Consider the following 10,485-nt stretch of genomic DNA (forward strand, 5'->3'; position numbering starts at 1 on the left):
TGTTTCTTTCTCCAAAAGCTTACCCAATATCTTTTTATTTTAATTGCTTTCTTGTTTTTCATCTTTACTCAACTGTAAACGTTTAAAAATAGAAACTATGTCTTATGTATTTTTTCAGTTTTGTATGTAATCGCTATTCATTAAATGTAGCAAAAATTGAAAGCTCATTACAGAGCACCCCAGATATAAATATTCAGTTAAGACAGCTGCTCCATTTTCACTTTCACACTCTCATTTTGAAGTTCAGCTTCATCATACTCCAAGCCTCTTGGATTTTCATGACTTTCTAAGTTTCACGGTGACTTCTTTAGGATTCCTGCCTGAAGTGTGGCAGTTGACCACAATACCATTTCTTTGATTATCTAATGCCTCATGAACCAAGCGTATCATTTCTGACACAAATATTTATGATCTAGACCACGCACTCATGCACTGCCTGTGGAGGAGAAGATTTTCCTTTTGAGAGGTATCTAAGCAGTTTCTTAAAAACTTGAAAATTAGTGAATTGGGCACAACTGTCCCCCATAGCGCTGAATGTTTCCTTTGCTGTTCTCAGTGACCCTTAGCAAGATAGCAGTGTTCATGTGTGATGCAGCAGTTCTCAAAATGTGGTTCCTGGACCAGCATCAGCAGCACCACTTTGGAAATGAGAAAAGTACAAAATATCTGCCCTCTACCTCTGGCACACAGAATCAGAAACTCTAGAAGTGGAGTTCCATAAGCTGTGTTTCCACAAGCCCTCCAGCTGAGTGTGAAGCACACTGAAGTTTGAGAACCACTGCCGTAAGAGCTTGGGCTTTAAAACAGACCACTTGGATTGAAATCCTAGTTCTTCCTCCGCACCTTGTGTGTTTCCTGACACCTCTGGTGCTCCATCTCACGTCCTCTTGGTCTGCATTTTTCTCCTGCCATAGCTGGGATACCTATCCCAATCATACTTTGCCTCAGCTGCACTGTTGTCTCTTGCTTTGTGCTTTGTCATCACCACATGGTACACCTGTAGAAACCTGTTCAACACTCTGATTCATGCACAAGTCTGAAAATGCAGGGAAATTAACCACTTGTGGGACAAACCTTTAACCAATGGAGATGGGAGTCAGTTATTAATTAGTCTCTTCTGTTTCTTGAGGACAATTTTGTGGCTTGTTCTCCTCAGCTCCTCAGAACGTCTCAGGAGTTTTGAGGCTCTTTGCCCACTCAGTGACCATGTCAGTTACACACATTGGACTGGCTTTCCCTGCTTCCCTCTTTCACTCTTCGCAGTCCCCCATTACTAGTCATTAGGGCCACCTCCCAAAATAAACTATTAATGGGCAGGCAAGTCCATGTGTCCGGCTTTTTGGGGAATTCCAGGTTAGACATCTTATGAACACACAATTTAAAAATATATAATATTAAATGGTAGTTCAATAGAGGCATTTCTACAGAGAGATATCTAACACAGATGCATTTTGGTGGTATGTTCAAAGTTGTTAACATATGGAAAATCAGGATTGTAACCCTTGAAACAGTTTGTGAGGGAACAGTAGGTTGTTGGGTGCAGAATGCATCAAATTTACAGTCTGGTGATTTACATCAAATTTACAGTCAGTGACTGAGGAAGGCATCTGAGAGCTGCAAGGAATTTGTCTCTGTGGCCTAGCAAAAATTATAAACATTCAAACCCCAAAACCACCTAGAATCAACATCAAGACAAATCCATTCTCCAACATGATTTTTCTCCTGAAATCTGTAGGGTGCTCCTCTGGGGGACATTTTCTCTGTCATCTTTGTGTTAATTTGGTACTGAATTTTATCTATAGAAGAATCATGGTGGGGGTTGGAGGGCAGTTTGCAGTAAAATCTACTTGTGGAGAATTCTACAGTGCTTAAAAGCTAAAACCACTGGATTCCCAAGAACCCACTGTAATATAGTGTGTGAAGTTTGAGTCTGGTTTTTAGAGACAATTCAACAGTGTCAGAATTTTCTACAGATTCCCACATACTTTCAAGGGTAAAGAGTTTAGTTGGGAAACTAAGTGTTCCAGTTTGGCCAACAGCAGGGTATTAATAATGGAAAGGGTGATAAGGAGAGCAGTGTGGTGTGGTGGGAAAAGCAAGGTATTTGCATTCAAAAGATATGAAGTAATTACTTCTGCTATCCTGCTTATGTCCTGTTACTCCCTGTAGACTCAGTTCTTTCAATATTAAAATTAAAAAGCATGAATTATCTCTTCTACAAAACCTAGCTGTATTATGACATGATCATTTGAAAATTATGGATATAAGTGTGGTGTGAGTGTGTAAGTCTGTGTGTGGGATATGTTTGTGTGTAATCATGTTACTGCATGTAATATCCTTTTGTGGCTTTTGGGGTAGAATCTCAACTCTTTAGACTTGCCTTATAAAATTCTTCATGATTACAATCTGGTCTATGTCTCCAACCGGTCTCTTGTTTTATATTCTACACATACTAAATGTCCAGTCACCCCAGGCGACTATGTCTCTTGCCTGTAGCCCCTCAAACATGTTGTTACTCTGTCAGAGTCTCTATCCTTCCCCTGGCTTTTATCTACCAGCCCTTCAAGTCCCAAATAATTATAAAAGCAATAACAATACTAGTTACAGTATACTAGTAATGATAGTTTGAGTAATATTAAGACAAAAATAATAGTATTGACTATATCTTTGCAGAGCTTACTGTGTCCAGCAGCTAGGGTAATAACTTTTCATACATCATCTCATTTAATTTTTATCCCAGACTTATGAGGTTGTTTTATTGTTTTCATTTTAAACATTAAGGAACAGAGCCCTGAAAAAGTGCCTGCTCAAAGTCATTTCCTCCTGAAAGACCTTCCTGATCTCTGAAATCTCCAGTAGCTTCCCATGCTATGGGCTCCTATGGCACCAATAATCACAATTAATACTACATTATGATATCCACGATGCCCCACAAGGAAGTCTTGCTTACTCTTATATTCTTAACTACTGGCACAGTATTTAGTACATAGTACACACTAAATAAACAATGATTGAATGAATGAACTAATAGACTCAGAACTCTCCTTTCACAAGATTGTGATTTAGTCTACTAAACATCAGTGTATCCCATTCCTCAATTTTGTCCATCCTCCCTTTGCTTTATAATTTCTAGTTACTGAATGCATTAAATTGGGTTAGAGTAAGTGTCTAGGGCAGTCTCTGTAAGGCAAAATATTTTTAAAAAATTTTTAAATGTAGTTTGAGAAGTGTAGAAGGAGGAAGGACAGTCCCATACCATATGTTTTGGTGGTGATGGGCAGGGTCTTCTCTGCAGCTTCTGAAGTTCTGGGTGGCCTGAGTCTGTGGTCTGTGTGTCTGTGTGAATGGACCTAATTTTCCACCCCCTGGGGTGGCTCTGACTCAACCCAATCAGGAGAATACTTAGGTAATCCATCTAAAGGGAGAAAAACACAGCTTCTCCGACCCTAAACTTTCCAACTCAGACAGGGGAATGAGGAGCCTTGAATCCAGATGTGTTGCCCACAGTGTTAGCCAGATGTTGAGAACCAGCTGTCTCATAGACTTATTTGTCTCCTTTAATTTTTGTCCAAATGTGTGCCAACACCAGGATCCAGCAGAAAGTTTTATTGCAATCTCCCTTCTTCTCATAACTTCTCTGTAAATGCTGGCAGCACTCAAAAGGTGACAGAAATGGGAGTAGGAGTGGCAAGTCACAGCACTAAGACACTTAAAAACTGAGACAGAAGGATGCTGATCACCTCTGATCTACCACATGACACCTTACAGGAGTGAAAAAAAAAAAACGGGGAAGCCTGACTCCACTGAGCTTTACCACAGTCAGCAGCTGTTTGGGACATGTAATCTCAATCTCAAGGTTTCTGAAACAGAATCATCTAGAAGTGCTTGCTAAAAAAACATATTCTAGATTCCTGCCCTTCGTATATGGAATTTGGGGCCAGGAAATATGAATTTTTTAAAAGTTCCTGATATGATTCTTAAGTACTCCAAAGTCTGAGGACTTCTGCATATTTGAGAGTATAGGCACTGTGCTCCAGCTACCGTGAAGATCCACTTAACTGCTTACCCATAATAAAGTCATGTTTATTTAAGTCATAAAATACCCCCCAAGTTACTATCCCAGTGGGCTCTCTAATGTACCACATTTTACCCCAAATTCCAGTTGCTAACTCTCATTCACATTATTCCTGATGCCTGCCTAGCCTTCTTACCTGGTTTCCTGTCTCTTCTTAGTTTCAGGAACATAAAACTCTTAAAATGCCAGAGCTCGAAGGGATCAACTCTCCCAACAAATAGATACTGAGAATCTAGCATTGTTTTAAGGAGCTCCAATCTGAGGAGCCAGAGCCATATCAGTCCAGAGGTCACACCATCTAAAGCAAGCACCAGGTACATTGCCCTCTTTTTGCTATTTTTCTGTTTGTGACTAGTTCTCTATGAGAATAGGTTCTGTGTATTATCATCATTATAATCCCATGCATTTAGCACATGCCTGCACATTGCAAGCTTATGACAAAAATCTGTTTAATATAGGAAAGAAAGAAGGAAATAATTTTCTTAAACAGAATTCATGTGGACCTGAGCTACCACTAATAGCCTTTATGCAGGCGAGACTGTTGGTGTTCATCAGTAACTGGCGCCATCAATAAACTGCATTAATTTTCTTGTGGGCACCAAACCACACTTTCCAGTCTCTTTTGTGGTAGATGTGGTTGGTCACGCAACTGAGTTCAAACCAAAGAAAAGTGAGTAGAATTGAAAGGTACCACTTCATGTCTTGGGCCATGAAGACCTCCTAAACTGGATTCTTGTTCTATTTCCCCATCCACCAACTAAATGGAGTTGACTAAGGCCTTAGAGGAAAGTGGATCGACAAGACTATAGAGCCTTCAGTCTCTGACTATGTGGAACTAAAGCCCCCTGGCCTTCACTGGATTATATGTGGGTAAGAAAGGAGCTTCTATGTTCTGCACTCATGACAATTTTGCATTGTTTGTTACATTATCTAGCCTATTCAACTAGTTATGCTTGCAAAGAGTCATGTTCTCACAGTTTTTGCCATTTGCTATGATGTTGCATTAGCCAGATGTCATTGAAATCATGTTTCTCTCAGTCTTAAGTTTCCTGGTTCCAGAGAGTCTGCACTTACCAGATCGATGGTCACCAGCCAAAGAGTCAATATCTCTGTGTCTTCCAAAGTGGTGAATAATACAAGAAAGGATCTACACCGAAGAGAAGAAGGTAATATGTTCAGCCAATTTTCATCATTACCAAAGTGACCCAATCATGAGGGCCAACTTCACAGGCCATATGCTTAGTTTATGGTTCTGCTGTTGCCATCTTGAAATAGTTAATACTTTCTTACCACTTCATTTTGCACTGGGCTCCACAAACAATGCAGCCAGTCCTGCCCACCATAATTAAAGGAATCAAAGAGTTGCCCATTGGCTTGTCTTTGTCTTCTACCCCCTGGGCAACAGGCTGCAAGACTTTTTGAACTATGGGAGTATGAGCTCAAAGACTACACCTGATCAGTAGTTGCCCATGCCACAACTTCATCTCACATCTCACATGGATGTTTTCCTAAACTCTGATCTTCCTTACTCTTTGGAAGATACCTTGAGGGTGGCAACATATTCCAGTGTAATTCCCCAGCAAGGAAATGGAAGCCTTCTTTTATAAAAACTAGCAAGAAGCCACGCCACCATTTTGAGAGCTTTCTGGCTCTGGCTTTGCTTTGATACAACATCCCCCACCCTTCTTAATATTTGAATCATCTTCTGTTGTTGTGATGTTCCTGGTTTCAGATGCCTGGTCTAGAGACTACCCGAATTTTTCTTTATCAATTTGCAACCTCGATTATCTGCAACTTCAGATGTTTTAGATTCTCCTCTCAGTGCCATTGTGCTTGTCCATCTTTACATGGCTCCTCATGGACATCCCACTGATCCTTCTAACTTGCTTTCCATTCAGGTCCTGGAATTTGCCTTGCAGTTCTAATTTGCCTGTTAGTTCTTGGCTAGGTTCTTCATGGTGGTGGTGGTGTCGTCGTTTACACAAGTCAGACTGCAAATTTTGCCATCATTATCAGAGGTATTCTTTTTTTATGTATTTATATATTTTCGTTTAGTAAGAGTTCAGCTATTTATTGAACATGTTATAAAACAAGTTTAGTCAAAAAGACCAAAGCCCATGTCCTCATCAGACTCCTCAGATTCTTCTTTCTTTGCTTCCACTTCCGTCTCCTCAGCTGAGGCAGCAGTGGTGGAAGGGGCAGGACCTCCTTCCTGTGTGGTGCGGGCTGCTGGAGCAATCTAGCAGCACCTGCATTGCAAAGGAGGCTGCCCATACTGGCCAGGGCTTTTGCAAAGAAGCCAGGCCAAAAGGACTCAACAGCTACAGCAGCTACTTTAATGAGGGTATTGAATTTATCCTCCGTGATGGTCACCTCATTGTCTTGCAGAATGAGGACCCAGTAAATGCAGACAATCTTGGGTGAAAGTGTAACCGGAGCCGCCGGCCCACAGTACTACTTGCGAGATGAAGTAGCACGGGGCAGCTCAAGACTCACATTCACCACATTGCGGTTGGAGTGCCTCACTCCAATGTGGCCTTAGCTTTTTCAGAAGGACCCGAGTACCTTGGCAGCAGCTGAGGGAAGGGACTCTTCCTGTTTTAATGAGGTCCTAATCAATGTTTAACAACTAGTTGTTTAGGGGAAAGGGGAAGAAAAAGCCCCATTTGGCTACCTTATTTTTTTCACCAAAATTGCTTATTGGTATTTCTGTCTCCAGTCTTTCCCCTTTCTAATCTTGTCTCTGTATCACTTTCTAAAATGCGATGTCATCATGTTATAACCTAGGTTAAAATCCTTTAATAATATCTCACTACCTGGAGGAAAAAGTCACGCATGGTCTTTTGTGACCTTGGTTCAATTTACTTCTTCAGCTTCATCTGTCAGCCTTCTATCTCTTATTCTATGCTCTAGCTAAGCTTGAAATTCCCCCACAATGTAGTAGGGTTTTTGTTTTTTGTTTTTTGTTTTTGCCTCTGAACCTTTGCATATGGTATTCCTCTGCCCAGAATGTTCTCTTCCTGCTTTTTTTTTTCACATTGCTTATTCCTATTCATCGTCAGAAGGTCGTTTAGATACTACCTCCCCCTGGAACTGTTCCCAATATCCTCCAGGTTGGTTTTGTTTGTTTATCCTCTATTCTCATAGTACATTGCTATCTATACTAATAAAGACACTTGTATCTATCAGGGTCTCAGCAGGAAACAGACAGCATGCTCCAAATGGACAATTTGAGGAGAGTTTAATAAAACAAAGGAATTGTCGGGATTTAGGGGAACCAACAATAGATAGTTCAGTACCACCCTCGTACTAGTAGCATCAGAAAGTATTTCCACCCTAAGCTTGATGAAGAAAAGAGAAGTAGCTAATACAAGCCAAAGAGAATGCCTGAGCCTTATGAAGGCTGTGGCCCTTTGTAGAAAGATCCACAGCAACTCCGCAATGAGGGAACCTGGGAAATACATACTCAGCCTCACATTCCTCATGTCCTCCAGTCTACTGCCAATGACTTCAATGAACTGAATCCAACCAGAAGCCAAAGGGTAAATGGAGGCTGATGTAATTCATAATATATGTAATCTGTAAAGGTCAGTCTCCTAGCTCCTACATCATAGAATAGGATTGAGAAAAGTAGAGTATGAATCTAGAAAGACAAACACAAGGTAACCAGCACAAACTGATGTCCATTTATTGAATACCTATTTTATTTGACAAATGGTATTCCCGGTTCATAGAAGTGCCCTATATTATATATAAAGTTGTGTCCATTTTACAAGTGAGGAAACTGAGGTTTGGCTAGCGAGGCTACCTAAGAGGTGGCATAGTACAGATTCAAATCCATTTCTATCTGGGTCTGAAGGCTGAGCTCTTGCCACTTTCCATACTGCCATTACTGGTGTGGAATTTTTCCTTATCCCCTAGTCTATAGTCTACTTGAGTACAAGGTTAACATTTCATTTATCTTTATATCACTCATGCCTTGTGCAGTGGCTAGCCCATAGTAGATAGAGTAGATGATAGATATCTGTGGAATTGATTAACAAAAATAACTGAAGGATTCAGTATTTTAATTTATATAAGTGGGGATTGGGTAATTGGAGTCTGCCAGGGGATGTTAATGGATTATATCTGGCACTAAAGCACCTCTTTGTAACTGTCCTTTATAAATAATTGCCCTTCTCTTCATATTAAAGAGAGAATAAAAGTTTATCTGGTCTCTTAACCATAATGGAGTGTAACAAAAGCTGACAATAAGTGGGTTTTCTGTATGCTGATCATCTTCCATCTTCCCCCTGACTTGGCTAAAAGCTGAGGGTAACAAACAATGGAGCTTGCTTTCCCCAGTTCTTCCTCTATGACTTTTCTTCGAGTTGCCATGTCCCTTTCTAATGGTTCATTTCTCTTTCCCTTTCACTTAACTTGGCTTTTATATGTCTGTCCATCACTGGCTCTCTAACTATCAGCTAGGCTAGCCTGACTCTTTTATAACTTTCAAAGGAAGCTGCCTGCTCTGAATGTATGATGCTAAAGAATGGGTTTTGGTAAGTCCTTAAGAATGGTTGTTTATGTTATTTCAAAGGTTGCCAAGTAATAAATAGTTGTTTGAAAGTGAAGGGTAAATTGGTATTTCACCACCCTGTTCTCTGCTTCTCTTGTGATGGCTCAAATCATAAAACATCATGTTTTGACCTTCATAGGAAGATTTTACCAACTTGGGGTTACTGAGTGGGCAGAGACATTCACTTTCCTACTCAGTACCCTGGACACTACTCAATCCTAGCCCAGTTGGAACTCCACTGTTTGAACCTTTGAAACTCTGAAACTGATTGAAGCTTCTAAGCCAACAAAAGAGGCAAAGGGCCTTTGTGCTTCAGCAAGGAAATGTTCCAGTTCTTTTGCACTTTCCTAATAAAGGCTGGCCCAGGAGCCCTGGCGTCCCTGGAACAAAGAGGGAGTTGTAGGGAATAAAGGCAACTTGACTCTTTGGGGTCATTTCTCTCTTCCCAGGGACTTTTATGGATAATCTTCCAGTCATTGAGAGGTTTGGTACTCATTCAGATCTCATAGCTTTGGATTTGGATGAGAATTTTTTTAAAAAGCTATCTAGTATATTGCTGAATTGCCTCAGATATTCCAGTGTATAAACTCTGATGCTTACGTTGTCTCATTTTCCACATCCTCACCCAGCTTCACCCATTTAGGTCACCTGACTAGCCTTGTAGTGATTTCAGTTTGCTATCCCAAATTTAGTTTGTATTTTATAGTGCTATGAAGATGTAAATTATTTACTAGTGTTGTTATTGTTGGATCAAGTTATTAACTCTAATGCCATGTAATGCCTTTAGTAAGCTGAGTGAGGAGATAAGAATCTTCTCTCCTGACACAATTTTAGAAAATGTGATATTTTTAAAAGCCAGAGACCCAAATTCAAAATTTCATTTTAATATATTGTGTTATATATCTGCATATGGAAACTGAGGTAAATAAACAGCAGACCTGAAAGAAGCTTGAGAATTTCATCCCCCAATCCTCAATTTTATAAATTAGCTATTTGGTAGGCAGAGTAATTATTGAACATAAATTGCTGTGTAAGATGATAGCTATGTCCTACTGGTCATCCACCATAAATCTTCAAATTTGCAGAACCAATGAGGTTAATTATGGCATAGCATCTGAGTCTACAATGAAAGAATACAATGTGAAAGATGGTTCTGATACCGTTTTGAGGCATCTGGCCCTAATCAGACTCCAATTTTAGAACCAATCCTACCTAAAGTTTTCTATAATTTATTACATCAGAAGATTCAAAGAGTTATTTTTATACAGAGAAAATTGGACTCAAGTAAAAGTTATTTTCATCACTCCATCTAATTACAAAGCTGAGCACAGAACTATGACTATTCAAACATGTTGCAGATATAATAAAGAGAGTGAATAGCAATGAAAGCTGGTCTTGAATAGCTGCCAGGATAAGCAAAGATGGGGGAAATGACTCTCATGACTGGAGGGGAAATTAAGGAAACAGTAATTTCTTTTCAAAATGTTCACATACCATTTATTAGGTATTTTAAGGGTTTTGGGGTAGCTATGATTTTTATTATTCCTTAGTTGCATGTAGTTTATTCCAGCAATGAAATGTGATTTTATTGTAACTGACTTCAAGGAATATGGTCTACCACTGAGAAAAAGGAAAGAGAAGACTTATGACTGGGCCAGGGAATGTGAATTCAGACAAACATACATAGAGTCTAGATTTAAGCTATAGTTCATATCTCTTTGGGTAATTCTTTCTTTCCTTTGGGTTAGCACAAAACTACATCAGCACTGAGGAGGAAATCATTAGCTTTGAGGAGAGAAAATTTAGGGAAAAAAAACACCCTGAAAATTTAGCATGACCTGGGAGAGCTCAT

The 10,485-nt window shown here is 39.8% G+C and overlaps 1 pseudogene; it reads right to left on the reverse strand.

The window, feature by feature from the left end:
- Positions 1 to 6,170: 6,170 nt before the first annotated feature.
- LOC112423889 (large ribosomal subunit protein P1 pseudogene) lies at positions 6,171 to 7,965 on the reverse strand (annotated as a pseudogene).
- Positions 7,966 to 10,485: the final 2,520 nt, after the last annotated feature.

This window comes from Macaca nemestrina, chromosome 9 (genome assembly GCF_043159975.1).
Source record: "Macaca nemestrina isolate mMacNem1 chromosome 9, mMacNem.hap1, whole genome shotgun sequence".
NCBI lineage: Eukaryota > Metazoa > Chordata > Mammalia > Primates > Cercopithecidae > Macaca > Macaca nemestrina.